The following is a 23,445-nucleotide window of genomic DNA, read 5'->3' as shown; positions in this document are numbered from 1 at the left end:
CAAACCACTTGCAATGAATCCTAGAACAGCTGTACTTCTGTCCAGTTCACTTATACATACTGACTCACTGTGGCTGTAACTGAATGACTGTTATGGTAGTCATGTGTCCTACTTTATGCAGAACAGTCCTCCAACTGTGAGGCTGTCAGAGGAAAGTCTTCACTATTTGGAGGAATCTTCTGTGGGTAAAGAACTGTTCTGTTTGAAGAGAAAAAGCTATAAGAAAGGAGACCAGCGGCACTGAATGTCACTATCAGAGTTCAGTGCATGGGCAACTAAGTGCTCCAGGAGGAGAGCATGATATTTAATGCTGCTGAGAGACCAAAGAGAATTAACAGGGTTGCACTCCCCCTGCCTCTTTCCTGACAAAAGTCATTGATTAGGGGGAGCAAGGCAGTTTCAACGTCAAAACCAGGGTTTCAAGCCAGATTGAAATTGCTCCACGTTATCTATTTCCTTCAAGTATGACCACCTTTTGGACCACCTTGCAACAAAAGGTGACACTTGCAGCTGGCCTAACACTTCTGAGTCCAGAGGATCATTTCAAGGAAGGAGCATAATGCCACCTCATTTAAGGCTGCTAGCACTTCCTCAATCCCCACAACAAGGCATTACCCACACCCTGGCCTTGCCCAATCACTTCTGTTTGGCTAGCTTTTATTAGCCAAGAAGGGCAAGGGTCAAAGGTCCATGTGATATGCCAAACTCCTTCAAGCAGCATCTCCACATCCTTAGGCCACAACAATTGAAACCCAACTAGATGGTACTCTGGACACTTCCACAGAACTAGTGCTAACGGTGGGATCTAATTCCATACAGACATGAACAGTTTTATTCTTGAAGTCCTGTGGTTACAGAGGAGAGAGACCAAGCCCATGTTTGATGCATGATAAGCCAAACCTTGGCCTTGCTGCCTTGCCATACTGTTTGAAGAGCAAAGTGGGTATGAGCTGCTCTCCAGGAGCTAGCATGTTCATGCAGTTCTAGTAAGTCGTAGTTTGGTTTACTGTGACATGCAAATGACACCAGTGACCAGCCCAATAGAAGTATTGTGGCCATACAGGGCTCCTGGGAATCAAACTTAGGCTGATGTGGAAGTGTGTTTTCATTCTTTCTGAACGAGTTTATCTCCTGCCTGATATACGGCAATGGGAAAACTGTGATTACCTCGTTAAATCTCGAACTTAATCTGTTTATTTATCCTGCTTACTAAAGACAAATAGTAAAATGCTGAACTTTACCCACCTGTGTTCTAAATAAGCTCAAATGTCAATGGCTTATGAAATAATGGAATTTACTTATTATAAAACTTCACTAAGCTTTCATTAGAGTGCCATAAAAAAGTATTTGTAAACATATATCAGGCAGTGCAAAGTAGCTCCCATGAAAATCAGTGGGAGCTATGTGCACACATCAATCATCTAATCTGTCTCTCACCGCTTTATTTATTAAAGGTATTTTAGTTTTAGAATTGCCTACATATTTTGTGCTGTTTCACTGATACATGTGGTTGTTGTTTTTATGACAGCAGTAAATCAAATTAGCTATTAGCTTCTGAATATCTATTGAGTGACCTGTATAGTACGATAACATTCATTGTAATTGGCACTGTATTTGTGCAGTTGAATTGTCAATGTTACATTACAATTCAGTTGGCACATAGAAGGAAAAAGAGATTTTATGTTTATAACAGTAAAATGACCTAGAAGTACTTGAGAACAAATGACAGAGGGAGAAGACAACTGAAAACTGAATTGGATGATTTCTTACTTCATGAAAAAAAGGGCCTTAAGGCAGGATGTCAGGGAGTAAAGGGGATCATTTGCAGAGTCTGTCATATAACAGAAGTAATAACGTAGATGACACTGAACAGCTTGAGGCATGTGAAGCAAAGGTTTGTTCTGCTGACCTCAGGTGTTTCATACTGCAAACCTCACCTTTGAGATCCACTGCAACTATATGGGGCAGAGGTGTGTTGACTTAATGACTACATTACATACCACTAACACAAAAAACATCAATAGGCACACCCACAGTGGGGGAATGAAGTTGAGGCATGAGGACTGCAAATGCATCCCTCATTGTATAAGGCTCTTGTATGGATTGCATAGATCAGCACCGGGCGCTGAGTCTGGAGGGTGCTACAGGATGCCACAACTATGGCGTAGTGAATTGAGCAGAACATAAGGTGAGAGGCAGGGCCGCCAAATTTTTGTCTCCTGCCTGCAAGGCTGTGGTTGAGGAGGAAGCAAGATCTGTTGAGGTGTTAATGCTGGGGCCCTCGGTCTTAGACTCAGGTTGTATATATGTGTACATAAAAAACCATATATATTATAAACCATATATAAGACACCACAGTCCCTGCTGAACTTCATTCCAAGGAAACCAAACCCTGAGTAAGAACTAGGACCCTTGGAATCTCTAATTGCTCAGAGATGGCAGTAACAATATTATTACTGATAGTTCAAAGGATCTACAGAAAGAACTATGTTGCAATGTTCCAGACGTTGAGGGCTGAAGGCCACATCATCCTTGGGGTGCACAGAAAGTTGCCTAGGGGAGGGATAGAATTGGCAAATTTGTCTCCTTCCGTCATTGGGAACACTGTGTGAATAGTTTCAGGTTGCAAGAATTCATAATCCTAACACCATTTATTTAATTTATTTTCCAAATTGCCATCCATAAGAAATATTAAAAAATTATATAAGTAAAAAAATTGGCACAGGGAAAGAAAGACTAGGAGATAACTATTAGAAATAACTATCCCCTCATATTCTTTTAGCCAACCGGTTTGCTCAAGAAAAAGTCAGAGTTCTGTATTAGCAGACTCCCAGCAAAGTTATTTCTAAATAAATTTGTTCATCGGTCAAGTAAAGGAGAAAAAAACTTGTTCTAAAAACAGGTTAAACCCTTTTTAAGTAGATGCCTAAAGGGAATATGTGCCTTAAAAAACTCAAAGTAGACTTCTCTCTTCTCCCTGTGTTGCTTGGCCATTCTGTAGATTGTGGAGAAACTGAGACATAAGCAGTTGAGGGTCACCTCACAGACTTTTTGGCTTTCCATCTGCTCACCTGACCTTGCTTCCCTCCCACAATGTTTCTCCACGGTGTGTGGCCTGTTAAGATCCCTCTATGCTGTGAGATCTGAAGGGACCATATGGTCCTAACTATCTGGTTAACATTCTGACAAGTTGCCATTTATTTTTTAAAATAAAGTAGGTATTAATTCTATAATGCTCCAATAACTCTTTCATCTTGCTTTCATATATATTCATAATACATATGCAGCGTGTCACATTCAGAAAACTCTCTTTCTGTGCTGAATTCCTACTTTGCATATAAATAGAGCACCATTCATATTCCCATTGTGGTTGCCATAAAAGACTTTTTGATTGTTCACACTGGTTTTGACCACTTTCTTAACTTAAGAGACTAAGTAGACCATACATAGTTGTGTGAACGATTTTTTAAAAACAGAAAGCAAGCACAGAGAGCTGAACCAGAGTGTGACCGCAGCGGAAAACAAATTCAGACTGGACTCCTATGCTTGTTATTTTATTTTTAAAAATCAATTGTGTAATTGCTATTTCATGAATGGCATATCATTCCAATCAATTTCTCTGGGGCTGATAGGAAGTAGAGTCACAACACTGAGTGGGAGGTAGCACACATGATATTAAATGCAACTTTGAAACTTTAAATACAACTTTGTATTTAATACACATTTTAAAATAAATGGAAACAGTATCAGCTGGAGACAAATAATGATCACGATCACTGTAGTGGGTATGGGAAATTTTACCCTTTCCGTTCCCCTGAACATCTAGGGAAAATTTCTCTTCTAATGCTGCTATTTGCACTGGGAGGAAATCAGAAGAGCTATCCCAACCTTTACAATATCCTTTGTATGTTTAAATCAGCACAGATACACAACCATCTCTTATCGTTTACCAAAAATCAGGAAATGCATTATTAATTATTACCACAGTTATTGCCATAAGGTGTGAGGCAGCTCCCTGCATTTTGTGTGAGTGGTAGAGTGTGGTGATGTCCATATAAGTCCCAGGGACAGGTACCTCATGAAGCCTATCCTCTGCCTTGCCACAAACAGCACTGCACTGTCCAAGTGCACAGATTGCTTCTGATGAAACTACATGGATGTTGCAGCAGAAGTATGGCAATAGCTTTGTGGAAAGCTGCTAAGGAGAAGCCCAAGTTTGTCCATAGTCAGAACACTTAAAACAAAGAGTCAAACTGCTGTTGGTTGGTTTTGCTTGTGCAGTATTGACCTTTGCTTCAGTGTTTTGTTGTTCTACGTATCTGCATACAGACTGCAGAATCCAGTTGACTGGAAAGCAATCTCAAGCCTTATATTCCTGAAGCATCTTTTCCTTCAGGCCTTTGAGAGTTTAAGGTTTGCTGGAGGGCAACAACCAGTATGCTGTCACTGCTGTGCTGATACTGGTTATGACTGTACGTTATTTTATTTGAATTGTTTGGGTGGAATTCCATCAGTGCACTGCACAATCTCCCCTCCCCTCCCTCTGCACACTGTTCTCAAGGTACTCCCAACCATCCTGAGCCAATTTGGGGGGGAGTCATGGGGGAGGATGGGGGAAGCCCTGTCACACTAGCAGCGCTCGCTGTAATGGCTCCTCCTAGCACAACTATTTAGTAGACTGTCCCAATATGTTTCATTATTTGTTTTGTGATATGCTTGCTTTTATTTCATTTTATTTCATTGTTTTATAAACAAACATAGGATCTAAATAGATGAAGGGTGATTTAAATATGTAACAATAAAATTAACAACAACAATAAGATAACCCTAACAAAATAGTGGCCTGTGCAACATGTCAAGTTTTAAGCCAAGTCATGAAACAATGGCAAGCCTTAATTGTTATATTATGGAGGGAAGTATGTTTTATTGTTTTCCTACATCAGACACATAAATTGCAGTCAGTTTTTCAAGACTACACCTAATTGAAATTACATTACAGCAAATTAAAAGTAAAGGAAATGACTTCAGATAATGAGAATCTACTAATTCCATAAATCATAATTCGGAAGATGAATTATAACACCTGGTCGAGTTTGGAAAATAACAAATCTATTAAAATTAATGAGATGTTAAAATGACAACTAATACTTCTATTTCCTTTCAGAGCCGTCCAGTTTGGTATTCACAGTTGTTGCTGCTGTACACTCAGAGAACAGACTATAAACCCATAATAAAGTGGTGACTTTTATCAGAACCACCTCTCTTGCAACTGGTTTTCTACTAGGGTTTGGTAATTAATAGTACATTGCTGTATCCTGTGATAGAGAAGGGGATGTTGTTCCTGTTTGGTTTCTTTTAATGTTTGGGATTTTTGAAGGGGCAAGTAACTTTTGTTACTGGTTAAAAAAAGAAGAAGAATGATCATACAAATTTGTGTTGAACTGTATTGAAGCTCACAGCACAAATGTTGGTCATATTTAATTATAAATTAAAAAAATCCCAACATTATTGGAGGTTTTGTATTCTTTACATGAAGTACAGTGTCCAAACCACTTTAATCTGAACAATCTCAAACTAGGGTTGCTAAAGTTATAACCATGACACCCCGAAAGTTGTTAGGCTTTTTTCAATTGACTTGCCTAAGATCAGGACAAATTTTGGAAATTCCCCCCCAGATGTCAATTCCGCCTTTGAAATCCCAGTAATGTCCAAGAAATTCCGGACGTACGGCAGCCCTATCTCAAAAACATATTAGACATGAGAAAATGCTCACCAGAAGTCTTTTACTTCAACTACTTCAGTCTGGTCTCCAGAGCCCTTGAGCTTTATGTAAAACCTAGACTGGAACACATAAAACACAGACCAGAAGTATGCCCCTAATTTTGGGGATCTCACACAATTCTTGGAGGTTCTTGTTTAGTGGTATCAGTTTACCTTAATGACCTACTGCCAACCATTTAACTTTTGGTAAATATGCTCCCAGTTTTTTTAAAAAAAAATCCAAAATAACATTCTAAGTTTCTATCCACTGATTGAAAATGTTGGAAAACAAAAATTTGCTGAGTTTTCAAAAAAAACCACCACTACCCATAGTGAACAGTAAATACACACAAGTGTGGAAGATGGTTAGAATTTAAATATGCAGCCTTATGATTGGTGATTTCTAGAAGCCAATAAAGCTATACCCATGCATAGATAATTACAAGCAGCATTTCACATTGTTGAAGTATACTGCTTCGCATTTTGCAATGCAGCTTGTCTCTTCAACACTGAAGAACAGCCACAGTAGAAATTTGCAGAAAACATAGAACCTTGAGTGTGATCTGCTTCCACACCACCATGTTTTGTTGGATCTCAGCGACTGGAACTCCCCTGAAATGACTCAGTTGTGGGAGCATGTGTCCTTGGCATCATAATTTGTGAAATGTAATGAGGAGGAGAACAATGCTTTCAACTATTGTGATCTGATTATGCAGAAAACTAATTCTCTGGTTTAGAATTGCCTTTGAGCAAAATAGCGTTTTCTTTGCCAGGCACCTAATACTGCTTTTTAGTTGAATTTTTTTTTCTCCTTTTAAAAACTATTACAGACAAATTGGCAAGATAAAATGAATTATCCCTTCAGTCTCAGTCTGAATAATAGCCTAGTAAAGTTTATTTGGTTCTGCATTCCAGTCTTGGAAATGAAGAAGACAAGCATGAATTAAGCTGGCAGCATTATTGCCTCTTGCTTCTTACATCCCAAAAATGGCCTGCATAAGAAAAACATTGAGAATGCCACCATTTTTTCATAGCAAAAACTGAGTAAAACTAATTGTATCGACCTGGTTGACCTTTCACAGAGGCCTGATCAGCTAGGGCTCTCTGAATTGTTGTTGAACCACATCTAAAGGGCACCAGGTTGGAGCAGATGGTGACATGTTAACATTTTCCTCTTGTCTTTCATGAAGAATCAATTTTTTATTCCTTTCTGTTATCCTTTGTTCTCATTGCTTGCTATTTATAGCTCTTATCAGTGCTTTTTTCTGGGGGGACGCAAGGGGATGCATACCCCTAAACATTTTGTGAATCTAAATTTGGCCTCATTGAGGGGCAGTATTTCAATATGAGTAGGAAAATGAGAGTGCCCCTAAACACTTATTTTTTATTTTTTTTTTAGAAACAAAGCACTGGCTCTTATTCTGAAAACCTGTTTTTATTTCTCTCATTCTTTCTAAACTCTTTTGTGAACTGAGAGTGCCTAGCTGAACAATCATCCATCTCCTGGCTTCCCTATGAGGACTTGCTGCTTCTCCCACCTTGGTCCACTTTAGCTGGAATCTAGTCATGGAATCAACATATCAAAGAAACCCAATAAACTTCCTTTATCTCCAACAACCTAACTTTCCTTAGTATATTATTTTCTCAGAAGGCATGCACTTCCACAAATGGTTGCCTGCAGTTGGAGAGAAAAGTTGTTTCTGTCCCAGGGTAAGAACCTGTTGGTGGAACCTGTCCCTGCCAGGTGACCAACAGGAGGGAAGTAAGAAATAAGTGCGGCTTGATTTGTAGGTTGTTGTTGTTTTGTTTGTTTGTTTTCCAAAGGATTAACTGGCATTCCTAATACAAAGCTGCGTGGTTATTGGCTATTTTATGACTTTACTCATTTATATTGTTTTGATTGTTTTGTTTATTGTGCATTTAGTGCATATTTATTTTGTATTAATAAGCCTTTCATCCCTTTGGGGGCCTTTGGGACAAAAGATGGCATATAAATAAAGCATAACCTAGTGTAATATTTTTTGTTATAATATTACTGCCTCTAGCTGCTAATGGAAATGGTGTGATTCGGTGTTGTGTCTTCCTACCTAAATGGGCCAATGGAAAGTACATCAAGGAATTTCACTAAATAAGTCTATTAATTACCCTGACAGTCTCATGTGGAGTTTCCAATGGCTGACTGAACTTAAAGTGAACCAGTGAAGAAGATTAAAAGATCACGGCTGGCCTTAAAACCTTGGCCTTCCCCTTGCCCCTCCCCAATCCTAGCAATCCTTATCCTGTCATCCAGGAAAAGCTGTTTACTGTCTACAATCTTCACAGAAAGAGGTCAATGACTAGCATATATAGGGTTGCTATTCCTGGCCAGCACTCTGGCACAAATTCATCACACCAGTAAAGGAAAGAAGATGACATTGCAGCAGTCCAATTATTCAATGTAATAAAGGGCACAATATTGTTTTATTCTTAGATGCCAAAAGTCAACACACAATTTATATGGCAAATGAATTTCTGCTTGTCCACTGTGCATCTTCCAGTAAAAGCCACGGGCCAAATTCAACTAACAAGACCCATTAGTAGAAGCCCACACAAGGACTTCGACTAGCACAATGGGGCTTTCCCTTCGCACCTTCCACTGCATACCCACACTGGCCCCCCAAAAAGCCCAGAATAGCACATAAGGGGGAGGAGATGGTGAATCATTCCATCTGCCAAGCTGAAATGCTTGCATTGAATGAACAAATTGCTGACTGGAGCTGGTTACTAGAAGAACAGGTCTTTATTACAACAGCTCCACTGGCTACTGGTCCCTTTCTGGGCAGAAATCAAAGTGCTGGTTATGACATATTAAGCCTTATATGGCTCAGGTCCAGGTTATTTGAAGATTTGGGTCCAGGCTATATGAGCCTACCCAGGCTTTGAGATCTTCAGGTGGGCTTTGGCCCCACCACCTTCAAAGGCACATCTGGAGAGGACAGTGAGCATAGTGGCTGCCCCAGATTGTGGAACTCCCTTTCACAGGAAACTAAGATGACCCTTTCTCTGCTTTCCTTTTCCTAACGCAAATATTTTTTTGTTAAGGCAGGGCTTTGGCCACTAACTGGCTATTGGGGCAATCTTCAGAGGCTGGGTGTTGTACTTTGGGGGGGGGGTGCGCGCACGTGCTTTTAAATTGTTTTCAGTGCTATTTTTAAAAGGGTTACTGATTTAATTTTTACACACACACACTGACTGCATGTGTCTATATAACCTGCAATATTAAGTATAAATGTTATTTCTATTTATTGAAAAGGGCTCAGTAGCTGTTAAAAGGTGTTCAGTCTCTCCTATTCCAGTAATAAATTTAACCAGATACAGATTCATGTCATGCTCCGTTCACCCTCTGCACCCCACACCCCCAGTGTGTGCATGCCCCGGGCACTGGCTAACCACGCTACACCCTTTGGAGCCCTCTTGGTAGTTCCACCACCCTCAGAGGTTCTGGGGTAGTGACCGGGGACAGGGCATTCTCCATGGCAGCCCCTAAATTGTGGAATTCCCTCCCCACCAAAGTGCATCTCATGCCTCCATTGTACAATTTCATCATATGCTGGCTCCACACTTCTTTGCAATTGACATCTTATAAATATAATAATGATAATCATGATTCCATTCTTTTCTTCCCCATTTAATCTTTTCTTCAATTTTCTTCCCCATTTAATTCCACATGGTTTCAGTTTTTTTAGTTATTGGATTTGCACAAAAATGGTAAATTGGGATCACATTGAAAAAAAGAATACAGTGGTACCTCTGTACAGTGGTACATACGCTTCAGGTTACAGATGCTTCAGGTTACAGACTCCGCTAACCCAGAAATAGTATCTCAGGTTAAGAACTTTGCTTCAGGATGAGAACAGAAATTATGCTCCGGCGGCATGGCGGCAGCGGGAGGCCTCATTAGCTAAAGTGGTGCTTCAGGTTAAGAATAGTTTCAGGTTAAGAACAGACCTCTGGAACGAATTAAGTTCTTAACCCGAGGTACCACTGTATTGGGCATCAACATTCTTGATGAAGGTAATGTCATGTAAACACTACATGAAATTTGGATTCTACAGCAGCACTGTCCACAGTAAGCTGCCATGTGGAAGTGCCCCACCCCCGATTTCTTGTTTCCCTTAATGATCCTTTGCACTGCTTCATTGCACTCACAAAGGTGGGAGAGAGAGATAAAGCAGAGTGACCTGTGTGCAAGCATGGGGGACGGGTGGTAAACAGCTCTATTAAGCCTATGAGACTCCTTTGTGTGCATAAACTGTGTATGAAACAGATTGGTTTAGGCCCCACTCCCATGCTAAGGCAGTTTATGATATCAATATACTAATAATGCGCATTTAATATGTTTTTGAACTTGAACATTGCAGCAATACAAGAATAACTTTTTTGTTAATTAAATTGGTTGTTCAGCATTCAGCGTGAGCTAACAGGATGAAAAGAATGCAATAGAATGCAACATTCAAAGCAATTAAAACAACAAAAGGACAGAAAAACATATCCAAGGTGGCACCAGAGAAGCTCCTCTTTGGCAAAGACATTCCAAATATATGGTACTACAGCCAAAAAAAGCACCAAGATATACTTAATTGGATGTACTTAAGCTGGGAAGTATCAGTCTCAGATAGTCTTCAAGTGGTTTCGAGGGATTATTTAAATGATAAACTGCGCTCAGTGATCATAATGAGCATAATTAATGAATGTAAGCAATGACATCAAGACCATGAAACATGCTGAAGAAATAGAAAACTTACCATAAGCATGTAATCCAATGGTTGCCTGGTATTCATACAATGGTATGCGGGTCCTAAAGTAAAATATAAACAAACAGGTTGTAGTCAGTGATAATGACAAATTGCTATTTTAACACTGCAAGTTTCATAGCAAAGAAAATTCAGGAAACATATTGGAAGCAGCAGCAGTAACAAGAACAGCCTTCAGATGTATCTAGGTCAAAGATCTAGAAATATTTCTCATTTATAGAACACAGATACTGAAATCTTGAATATCATGAGCTTCCCCCAGCTCCAGTATTTGGAAAATCTGCCTCACACTGAGTTTTCCTGGATTTCACTCTGTCCCATTCTTTCTCATCTCATAAGGAACACAAGATTGAGTTAGGGGATCTTCTGGAGCAAATTTGGGAGTGCATGGGGGGAGGAGGAAGTCCCACTGTGGAAGTAAAATGCTGCTTGTGCAGCATTACCTAGAGCTGTTATACCACACTTTAAAAAGGACGTAGGTTTGCAAGAGTAACTACCTGTACAATACAATACAGCCTATTTCCAAAGCATTGGAAAGTTACTGCTATTTCAATTTATTTTCTGGTTTCAAGTAACATTTAATCTAAACTGAGTTAATCCAAAATTTTGTTGTCATTTTTAAAAAATAGCCAGTGAAAATTTGTTGTGCTTCAGTTGTTAAGATTAGACCATTTAAACCTTTGGTTGCAGACATTCAGAATGCCTTTCAGCACCTAATGACAGTTGGCAGAAAGCATGAATAATTAGGCACATGTTGGTGATCAGACACCTTGCAGGAGAAAACAAAACTTATTGATTTCCTTTTTCAGATGGTTTTGTAAAAGTAAAGTTATGGCATAACACCTAAAAGATAAACTATAAATATGATGATTTGGGCACCATCTCAAAATAGCAGCAGTGCATTGCAATATGATAGTGAGTTGCTGTAGAGACAAATGATCAGCATACAAATAGCCTGATTATGGGAGCAGAAGGAATAATCGCTGATTGGCGATTTAGAGCAGAGGAAGACTGATTATACTGAAATGGAAAACTGACAAACCAAAAACTTATTTCTACCTTCTCTGTTCAGTGTTTGGTAAAATAACAGCTCAGAGAGAGAGAGAGAACTTGTTGAAGGCTTGTTGAAAAAGGAAGGTCTTCAATAGACAGCAGAAAGGCAGTATAGATAGTGTCTGTCTGATACATAACAGAAAGGAGTTCCAAAGGGTTTGTGCCAGCACACTAAAGCCTGATTCCTACATCAAACAGAACGATGACAAGTCATGCATCCGCCAGCAGCCCTGATGAGTTGACATCTGCCAGAGGCCCTCACCTCCACAGCACTGTGAGCAGCTGGACAGATGATCAATCCTTAACACTTTAAATATTCTTCACAAATTCTTAAACAAGCAGCAGCACATATGTGAATAGTTTTCCCAGTGTTGTTTAGAATATGCAAAGTTGAGTCTCTACAAGTAAATGCGTTCTCAGCTCTGGACAGCTGTGGGGAACAAAGAACAACCTCTGCACACAAAAACACCTATTTGCTAAGAGTGTCCTGAGCCATATAAGAAGGCCATTCTGCTGGTTCTTTCCAGGCTTGTCCCATCTTGCTTCTAAGCTGAAATTTACTTCTGCCAGTTTGCCACCAAGCTTTTGCAGTCTGCTCCAGTTTTAATGGTTAGGACTGCTTTCTGCAGTTTCTGCTTTTTGCACATTTTAATTTGACCTTAGATCTTCCACTCCTCTTTTCTTTCTTTGTTGGCTTGGATGTGGGTGTCCTTGAGTTTATTGGAATAAATGCCATGTCTTCATCATTTTCAGATAGAAAAATACCTATTAAACTTATTTTAAATGTGTGTTGTTGTTGTTGTTGTTTTTAAAAAATGTTTTTGTTCTGACTGTAAAATACTAAAACGCTAAAATGAGGTGCATGGAACGTTATGAAAGCTACTTCACTTAGACCATTTTTAAAACAACTACACTTTATTCAAACATTTGCATTGCTGTGTCGGGTCATTTATTTTCAATACAAAAAGAGCCACAGTCATTAAGAACCCCTTAAACACTTTTGAATATGAGCTAGAAAATGTTTCCAATCTCAGCTTTTCAATTGCACAATCTTAAATCCTGCCATACTGATAATGCTGCTGTCTTGTTATTTCAGTTCTTTTTAGCTCTACACCCAACAGCCAAAGAAAAAAATGTGTAAGCATAAATGTACTTATAATTCCTAAAATATACTCAAGGTGCTGTTACCAAGAGAATAACTTTCTCCAATATACATAAATATCCAAATGCCAAGCTGGGGATGGGAAATAACTTGCTTTGTTTATTATCCTGCAGACATAGAAAAATACTGCTATATACACAGTCAATATTGGAACAATATTTCTGTCAGCTCTGATGTTTCAAATAGAAAATAAATTATGTTCTGAGAAAATCTTCTAAAACTCTTGAAATGAATCTGCATATACCCTTAATAAAGAAACTGAGTAATGGTTCCACACTAAGTGGAAAGGGCCTGATTTAAACACTACCTTGGTAGCAGCTCTCCCCACTGTAGAAGTGACTTTGTAAACATTCATCACACAGATTGGTAGATTTTGTGGATAATTCTGGTGATCACAGTTCCACAAGAAATACTACCTTCTCCCAAATGAAGCTTCCTATCAATTAAGATCTTAAGAGAACCATCTGCTGTTGGAAGGCTTTCTCTGTAGTGGCACCCAAGTTATGAAATCCCTACCTAAGAATGTCCAGCTAACACCCTTCTCGCCATTTTTAAGGTGCCAAGTGAAGTCCATCCTGTTCACTCAGTCTTTTAATGGCATTTTATGGTTTTTGTGATAATTGGTCTCCCCCTTTTAATTGCTGATAGCTTAATGGATGTTTAGTCATTGGCTCACTTTGTCGATCTGGTGTTTTATGTAGGGGTGGGGAGCCCCCCCCCCCCAAAGAAAATGTGTAGGGCCTGAACAGTGCAAAGTGGGTGGGGCCAAAACCCAAAGTTGGTGGGCCTCAACAAGACGTCAGTTGCATCTCTCTGCACCAGGACATAAAAAGAACCAAGTCCTGAAGCTTTCAAAGGCAAAGAAACACAGGAATGTTTCAGTGCTTCTGTTTCCATATGGGCATTGAGAAAAGGTACTATTCCCAATCTTCTCTGTTCCACAAATTAAGTAGAAATCCTGGCACTAGGCTTTCCTGCAACCAGAGTCTCCTGGGATCCTTGCTACAATCAAGGAATGGATCGTTACAATGTCCCTCACCATAAAATCTGGAAACTCTCTGATTTTTGGCTAGCTCTAGGGCCTTGCTGGTCAGGAAGCCTGGGCTATAGAAGGACACATAAAGGCTTTTGGAATTGTCCAATGCTCTAAGGATCATGAGATGCTAGGGATGTGGGTGGTGCTGTGGTCTAAACCACTGAGCCTCTTGGGCTTGTTGATCGGAAGGTTGATAGTTCGAATCCACGTGACGGGGTGAGCTCCTGTTGCTCTGTCCCAGCTTCTACCAACCTAGCAGATCAAAAACGTACCAGTGCAAGTAGATAAATAGGTACCGATGAGGCAGGAAGGTAATGACATTTCTGTATGCTCTGGCTTCTGTCATGTTCCATTGCACCAGAAGCGGTTTAGTTATGCTGGCTACATGATCCAGAAAGCTGTCTGCGGCTTCCTTGGCCTGAAAAGCGAGATGAGCGCCATACCCCATAGTCACCTTTGACTGGATTTAACCATCCAGGGGTCCTTTACCTTTTACCATGAGATGCTATGCCCTGTCTTCTCCCCCACCTTCCACCCCACTCAATCTTCATTCCAGTGGCAGTGGAAGAGCAACCTGCAAAGTGAATTCTCATTTTAATTATCAAGAATTTATTGCAGCAGGGTTTGGTTGTTGCTGCATTTTAAAAAGGCTGTACTGCTTTGTTCAGCACTGTGTGACCCTAATAGAAAATGTTTACTTCTATTCTTTTAATAAAAATGTTTAGGATTCTAGTATTAGTAATTATAGCATTATAAAACAAAGCTGACAGCTGCCATGTTACTGCAATATGTCAAAAGGGATGCCAGTAGAGGCCTCTCGGAGGCTATGGCGCATCTACTGTCACATCTCATCAGGTGATGAATTTGAAAAGCTGTAAGTGCCAAGTTTCCTCATTCTATTACATGAGTCAAGGGGGTTATTAGGAAAAACAGCTCTCTCTCTCTCTCTCTAAGAGGACATATATCCAGAAATATGAGCTGGCACTGTTGAACAAACACAAAGTAAGCAAAACGTTGGTTAGCAACAGTCTGAGTGGACAGCCTTAAGGCAAAATTCTGTGTAGGAAGCAAGGAAATCTGGCATGTTAGATAATAAGGTAATAGGTGTTAGAAATACTATATAACTCTAGGTAAATAGTCTATCCAGGGTCAAATCTCATACTTCTCATTTTTGTTCCAGAAGGCAAAAAAAGTGCTTGTGGACATGGCATAAATATATGACCTAGGTAATAAGCTAAATTGTTTATATATTGAAATCACTGAGATGATCACAAAATTCCCATCTTCATAAATAGTATTTCTTTTTTTGTTTTGTTTAAGGATATGTTTATTAGCTTTTAGAAAACAACAACATACAAATAATCAAGATAATTACTGTCTGGAGTACATAGTTACAGAAGGTTCAGTATACTTTTGCAGACATCATAATAAATGGAACATTTTGGAAGTGTGAGTCGCCTATCGGTAAGCTAGCCTTGCAACATATCACTTCTGATGTTTAAGATAGCAGTGTCAAGTTTCATGTTCATATAACAATTTCTTCTCACTAAGAGCTACTCCTAATTTAATGGAATAAGCAAGCTTTAAACAACATAATATTCACATGAGATCAGTTGTTGCCTTTTAATTAGTTTCTGGTAACTGTATGAACAGTAGCAATTAATGATAAAAGTACAACAGATTGCGAATAATATCGAATATATTATAGGTAGCCAAAAAAATAAGGGATGATGCTTAAATGAAGAATTAAGGACAAATGTTCCAGTAAAGCTGCAGGTTTTTGTAAACTTGACAATAAATAGCACCTAGAAAATAGTATTTTGAAACCGTCATTCTGTCCATTAAATTATGCTGCAGCAGTAGCCATTCACTTCTGGAAATAATCCATTGCCTGTGATCTAAAGACCTTCCTTAATATGGTGGGTTGGTTTTTCAAGGCTATCCTCTCTCTCTCTCTCTCTCTCTCTCTCTGTGTGTGTGTGTGTGTTGAGCTTCAGCAGTCAACTAACTGGAACAGTGAGATATACATGTGCTAAGTAAGTAAATAAATAAATAATGTATCATGGACACTTCTCCACCCCAATATACATGGACTATCCTTTGTGAAAAACAATGCTTATATTCCTCTTATTTTAAAAAATGGAATAACTGAAGACAAAATTGTTGTCTGCTGCACAAATAGTTCTGTGAGACTCAGAAGTTCACATAATCCCATACTCAAGAACATTGGTTTAATAAAATTATCTCATTTTCTGGGATCAACATTGCAACAAGAAAATTCTAATTATACTGGCTTTTACAAGCAAAAACTGCTATATGTGTTTAAGAATTCCCCTAAAAGTAAATACTGTTCACACGTATCAAATTCAATGGGTAATGAGCTCAAATGTTCTCCAGCTGTTTCCTAAATGCTCTGGAACAGAAGTAGAGGGTGTGGCTAATGGTCCAAGAATTGTATACGGTAATTTCATTAAACCTCAGTGTTACTTTCATAGCTGGAAAGAAACTGCAGTAAATTGTACAGAGTGGGGGGTGGGGAGAAACTGAGGATCACATTGATCTTCTCAAGGACTCCAGCCTTCTTGCAAAAATTTTGGCTGCAAAAATCAGTACCTGATGCAACACAAATCTGGATTATGACAGCTTTTAGATAGCTTTAAAAGAGGATTAGGAAAATTCATGGAAGAGAGGACCATGGAAGGCTACTGGCCCTGGTGGCTGTGCTCTGCCTCCTCAGCCAGAGGCTGTAATGCTTCTGAATTCCAGTTGCTGGAAACCACAGGAAGGGAGAGTGCTTTTGTGCTGCTTGCGGGTTTCCCACAGGCAGCTGGCTGGCCACTGTGAAAATGAGATGCTGGACCCGATGGGCTCTTGCAGGCTCTTCTTATGTTCTTATTCCCACTGGTGTTCAAACCGATGCCTGGGTGCCTGTGAGACATTCAAGACACATACTGTCCACCTAAAGACTATAGAGGTGGGGGACCTATGGGCCTCCAGATGACATTGGACTTCAACTCCAATCACCCCTGACCATTAGTCATGATGACTAGAATTGATGAGAGTTGGAGTACAACATCTGGAAGTCCATTGGTTATGGCTATGAGGTGTTGATTCTTAGTCGCTGAGTTTCTGTACTGCTGGTTTTGTTCCGGTATGGTTCACCATTATGTCACCAAGTTCAAAGTGATGAGTGATGATACTGTCAGATGACATGACTACCAGAGGTTCAGCAAATGTTCTCCAATCATGCCCATTGCATTATAGTTGAATGATAGAATCAAGAGCAGAGGTCTTCTCAAGGACTCAAACCTTTTTACAAAAACTTTGGTTGCAACAGTTGTGAGAGAGAATCCACAATAATAAAGGAAATGTTTCAGAGTGAGTTTCCCAACATGCTTTGGTTTCATGAGTATTTCCAAAGAAATAAAAGTATGACAATTCAGCAGATGAAAAGTTACTCAACACACAATTCTAAGCCATTGAATAACATTACGTCTGATGAAGCAGGCCTAAGCTAGGTGCTAAAAGTTATAGAAGACTCAGTGGAACTTAATGACTTCCTATGTAAGGCAAAGGCAAAGGACCCCTGGACGGTTAAGTCCAGTCAAAGGAGACTATGGGGTATGGCACTTGTCTCACTTCAGGCCAAGGGAGCCAGCATTTGTCCACAGACAGCTTTCCGGGTCATGTGGCCAGCATAACTAAACTGCTTCTGGTGCACGGAGGACTGTGGTGAGTGCAAGAGCACACGGAAATGCCATTTACCTTCCCTCTGCAGCGGTACCTATTTATCTACTTGCACTGGTGTGCTTTTGAACTGTTAGGTTGGCAGAAGCTGGGACAGAGCAACGGGAGCTCATTACCATCATACAGATTTGAACCAATGACCTTCTGACCGGCAAGCCCAAGAGGCTCAGTGTTTTAGACCACAGCACCATCCATGTCCCATGACCTCCTATCTGTGAGGATGCACAGATTATAGTACTGACATCACTAATGGTTTTATTCACCACTGGGAAGCAAACATATTTTCATGCTGCTATATGAGTGATTTTCCATGGACTGACCAGGAGTTGCAGATTACAGAAACAATAAATCTGGGATGAGCTACCAAGACGGCCTCAAAATGCATGGGCAAGTATGTTCATGGGCAAGTATGACATTTAAAGAAGACAGGAGTGCTTGGCATGCTCTGGTCGATGGGGTCACAAAGAGTCGGACACGATTAAAGACTAAACAACATGACATTTAAAGATATGTCCACAAGAACTTGCTGGTGGTTTTCTAGTGGTTGCAGCTATAGATAATAGTAACTTCCAGCATTATATTATAACTGAATGCAAAGGAGATGGGAAAATGAATTTAAATAATTATTTATGACTGCCATCTTGCATTTTTCACCTGACCAATTTTGCTCATTTGAGGGGGACACTCACTGTATTCTATACCCTTTAAAGGTGTCAAAAGTGCTGTTAGGTCTTTGTTCCTATTAATTAGTCATGGGATCCTACTATTCTGCCTCTATTTACCCCCAAACCGTAGTTTTATCAAAACAAAAATCAAGCTTCAGCATGTTAATGTTTCTTTTTCAGGTTTAAAAAGAAAAAGGGGAAAAAAGAACTCTAATTTCAGAATTCTGAAGCACAAGTTTCACAAAAAAACTGAAGTTCACCAGTTTGGTACCATTCATCTACATGTAAAGTCAGAAAATTCTAATGAAGGATGCTTACTTGCTTTTCAATCTGTGCTATTTTCCTTTTCAGTGCTAATACTATCCCTGCAGCAGAAGTTGCCAAGAGTATTTGCTGCATAGTCTTGGCAAGAACTTTTTTAAATCTGCACTGCTGATGTTTGTTATTCATCACAAAGTATCCAGGCATAGAAAGCACTGCAAACCAATACACAACAAAAACAGTAGTTGCACAATACCTATATGTTTGCAGACTACTAACTTTTTGTATCTTGCAGGTCAAACTTCAGAAACAAGTATTATTATTATTATTATCTGTTCATGTAAAAGGCAGGTCTAACACATCCCATCCACTGAAAGAAACTGCAAATATCTAGAACCTTCCAAACTAAGGAACAAAAAACTGAGTAAAGAGAAGCAGTTTTGCCTGCCATTTCCAATGAGATTTTGAAAAGTATTTAAAGTATTTATTTATTTTTGCTTGTTTCAGTGAACTAATCATCATACAACAGCCGCTTCTTGACTCTAACAATAAAATGGTATGACTGTTCAAATCTATGAGTAAGATTAAATTGCAGCAGGGCAGTTGTGAATTATTTCTCTCCTCTCATGCCTTGAGCTGGTTGCTGGAGCCCAGGAGACCACTGTTCCTGAGACTTTCAGACAAGAGCTCACAGAACAGCCTTCCATACCACCAGGTCTACAAAACCAGACCCAGGACCCTCTGGGTCTTGTGCCTCCCACATTACTTCACTGATACAGTGGCACAGAACATGCACCAAATGGAAGGCTATGGAATGGGGGAGGAATGCCTATCTTTAGACCAGTGGTTTGTCCCTTTAAGAATCTGAAGTTCTCAACAAGGAGGTATTGCCACTAAGGAACAGTCTATTTTATTTTTTTAAGTAACTTTTATTAGATTTTCATTAATAACAGTCCAATAGAGGCCACATTAATATAATACCTAATCATCTAAAGGCTAAAAGTACATGTATGTATGTTGCAAAAGTACAAGAAAAACAATAAAATAGAATAACATTAAGCATGACAATGGTGGATTAAAATTCAGTTTAAAATTTATTGGGAGATTCAAAATGCTTGGTTTTTTTGCTTTGTTTTTAAGAAGTATCTCTGGTGCCTAACAGATAACAAAAACAGCTCCAAGCAAACCTTCCCATGAATGGCATGACACAATTGGGGCACAACAGCTGAAAAAACCTTTCCTCATGTTCTCACCTCTGACAGGGTTGGTAGCTCAAACAGGACATCAGCCAATTTTAACACATGGGTCGATTTGGTATAAAAAGAAATGTACCTTCTAGGGTGAAGGGTGAGTAATGATGATGAGGAGGAAGATGCAATATGGTCTTCAGATGAGGCCTTCTCCAGGTTCCAACTGTAGGGGATGTGTATAATGCAGCTGTAAAGGAGAAGGCCTCCTCAGTGATAGAACCCTGCCTTTCTAATACCCATCCTAAAGGAAGTGCGACAGGCACCCACAATGCATCCTCTTCTTGTTTATTTGCCCAGTTTTTTATTTCTTAAAAAGAATGCATTGGTTGAGGTGGTTGAATAGCTTTTTAGTTTATTACTTCTCAGAACTTTTCAATGTTGTTTTTTATTGTTAGTTTTGATTTTGGATTGTTATTTGAATGTTTATGTACCCTTCTCTGGAATCCAAGAAAGATGTGAGCACAGCTTATAAATGTTTGAAATAAATAAGATAAACAGGTTAAGATAATCACAAAGGGCAATAAACTGTAGGTTGAGAAGTTTCTATACCAGAAATTCAAACAGAGTTTTCATGTAAAGTGGAGCGGGGGGAGCCACTGCTGAATTCTTACATGAAAACATTCTCTAAGATTACTGGCACATGAAGAACAAAAATTCTCACATAACCACTCTTTTTTTGTGATTATCAAACACCAAACTTTGAAGACTTGAAATGAATATCAGAACCTTTTGAAGTCTACCTATCACCATTTCCCAAGGAGTCGTAGAACACTTCTGCTTCTCAGATTTCTTTCTTCTCTGTCATTGAAATATTCACAGTGACCAACTGTCATTGATCTATTGTGTTTAATGCTCCAATTTCCAATGGCACTCTTTTTCTCTCTCTCTCTCTCTTCCCAAGTATTTATTAGCATAGTTTCTTTTTTTCACCATACTACAAATCATTTTTCTTCTATCCAAAATATAAATGTAAAAGATTATTTTAGGGGGCTTAGGAAAAATATAGCTAAGAAAATGACTTAGATGCTGTCTTCCTCTTAATTCCATGAATAGAACAGCAGCTTCCATTCATGCAAGACTTGCAGTCCAGTGAAGAATCCTACTTGTGGGAGGAAACTCCACTATTCTGAAGCTTCCCCACAACATTCCATAGCATGCAGACACAATGAAAGAGCAGTCAATAAAGGTCATATTTCCTCTGCCAGCAGGAGCTACTTGTGAATGGAACTTTACTCACATGATACCCCCACTGGTGGGTAGGCAGTCAGGATTCAAGCTACTTCCAGTTCAGGCGGCAATACACTTACTTGGAAATAGTATTTAACTCAATGGGGCTTATTTCTGAGTAGAAATTTCTGAGGAAATTTAGGCGTATTGGAATCAATGAACAAGTTAGCTGGAAATATCTGAAATCCCATTAATTTTAATAGGTCACTTGTGACAACCTTCTTTATAGTGGAGCTATTTTATTAGTTGCACTATGGCTACACTTCACAACTTCACAACTGTTTCACAGTATGTGGCTTGTGAGTTAGCATTGGCTCTGTCTTCATATAAAATGATGAAGCATCAAGTAATGTTCGTTCATCTAAAAGTCGTGGTTAACTGAAGCCATCTAGATCATAGTTGACTGACATTACTGAGCTTGGAAAAACCCCAAAGAAAGTATAAAACTATTGTCATTATTAACACATATTTAAATATGCAGAGGAAGAATTCTGACCTCGGTTGCACCTTTTCACTTCTCGCTAAAGTCTACAAGACAATCTAGTGGAAACCAGGATTGTAATTTGGCATGCTGAATATATTTTAATAAACTAAGGTTCCTCATTTCAAACTGAGCTTTGAGTTCTGCAATTACACACAAACACAGACCAATACAGACCAAAATGGGGGGGGGGGGGGTGGAATCATGTTGGCATGTAATATATTTAGTTCAGTAATGCTCAACCAAGGAACTTTAGAGAGATGGTTCCCTGTGGAGAAATCAGAAGGTGTGAAAATCTTTGCATTTATATCCTACACACATCTGGATATTGCTCAGGGAACAGTATGAGAAACCCCAAATAAGGGCATATGCAGATTTAAAAAAACTGTTCTGAACATTTCCATGTTTTATTGGCTTTCACAATTTAGTTGGATAATATAAATTTAGGAAAGATATTCTGAAGAACCATAAAATACGTTTGATCTTTTAACTTCAAATGTGGCCATTTAAAAAAAATATGTATTGAATATTTCTGGGGCAGCACTAAACTTAATGTTGTTTCTCAAGATATTTTTTGGTATGGATATGATTTTTTGAAATAACAAAAGGTCACTGAATACCTTGTGAGAACGTCTTCTCAATAATATATAGTGGAATAAATCTGGAGACAAAATAAGTACTTTTTAATGTTTATATTAAATAGTGATATAATTCCAAATTTGGGATTCTGAAACCTCCTCCTTTAATTTGTAGTTTCATTCTCTGCAAGGATATTCTTGGTGATGCTGAGCCCCAAAGGCATTTCCTAAACAATGAGTTTATCTTTTGAAAATATGATCCAGATATAAAAACCAGAAGTCCTCTCAGGATATAAATGAATCTGGGAACAGAGTTCATTTCCAGAGCATTCACCCTTCACCAAAGGGTAAGGTTCAATGACTCCCACCTATCGATATCTGAAGAAACTGCTTTTATTAATTTATTCATATTAACTGTAACTAACTGTGTTATATCTCTTGGTATTAACATACCTAGATATTTAATAGATTCGGAACATACCCAAAATTGATATTCCTTGAATGAGTGTGTAAACAAATTTTGACCTATTGGCATCAATTCTGATTTGGACCAAGTAACAGAATAACCTGATATTTTACCGAAAGCGTCTATCATTTGCATCAAGATGGGTATACTAGTCTGAGGTTCTGAAATGAACAAAAGTATAAATAAAACTAACTTATGTTCAACTGAATTGTGAACTGCTCCATGATGCTATTAGATGTTGTCTAATAGCACTAGCCAGGGGCTCTAAACAAATGTCTAAACAGACATAATACCATTCACTTTGATTCTAGATGTGGATCATTATTTTAATCTATTTTATGAACTCCAAGGGAAATCCAAATTTAATTAAAGCTAACAACATATACTGTTTATAGATTTTATCAAAGGCCTTTTCGGCATCTAATGATATGATTACAAACTGATCTTTATTTTTATTTAAATCAGCCAAATTTGCCACTAATCTAATGTTATCTGCAGCCTGTCTTGTTTTTATAAAGTCGGTCTGATCCCTCTCGATTACCACCACAATTACCTGTTGGATTCCATTTGCTAGTGTCAATGTTAAATTTTTTGTATCAACATTAATCAAGGATATAGGGTGACAATTCACACATTTTGTATGATCCTTATCTGATTTGGGAATAACTGTGATATTTGTTGTTGTTTAGTCGTGTCCGACTCTTCGTGACCCCATGGACCAGAGCACGCCAGGCACTCCTATCTTCCACTGCCTCCCACAGTTTGGTCAGACTCATGATTGTAGCTTCGAGAACACTGTCCAACCATCTCGTCCTCTGTCGGCCCCTTCTTCTTGTGCCCTCAATCCTTCCCAACATCAGGGTCCTTTCCAGGGAGTCTTCTCTTCTCATGAGGTGGCCAAAGTATTGGAGCCTCAGTTTCACGATTTGTCCTTCCAGTGAGCAACTGTGATATAAGCTTAGTTAA

At 39.0% G+C, this 23,445-nt stretch overlaps 1 protein-coding gene across 7 annotated transcripts in view; it reads right to left on the bottom strand.

Moving 5' to 3' along the window:
- The window catches only part of ATP2B2 (ATPase plasma membrane Ca2+ transporting 2), a 379,035-nt gene that overhangs the window by 266,152 nt on the left and 89,438 nt on the right, over positions 1 to 23,445 (bottom strand). For all 7 annotated transcript variants that reach the window (XM_080994177.1, XM_080994174.1, XM_080994173.1 and 4 more), the window contains exon 2: positions 10,545 to 10,597. The gene's annotated coding sequence lies outside the window, so the exon portion shown is untranslated. The remainder of the gene's footprint in view (positions 1 to 10,544; positions 10,598 to 23,445) is intronic.

The sequence above is a fragment of the Podarcis pityusensis genome, assembly GCF_964106645.2.
Source record: "Podarcis pityusensis genome assembly, chromosome: 2".
Taxonomy (NCBI): Eukaryota; Metazoa; Chordata; class Lepidosauria; order Squamata; family Lacertidae; genus Podarcis; species Podarcis pityusensis.
This window is presented reverse-complemented; position numbering and strand designations above follow the sequence as displayed.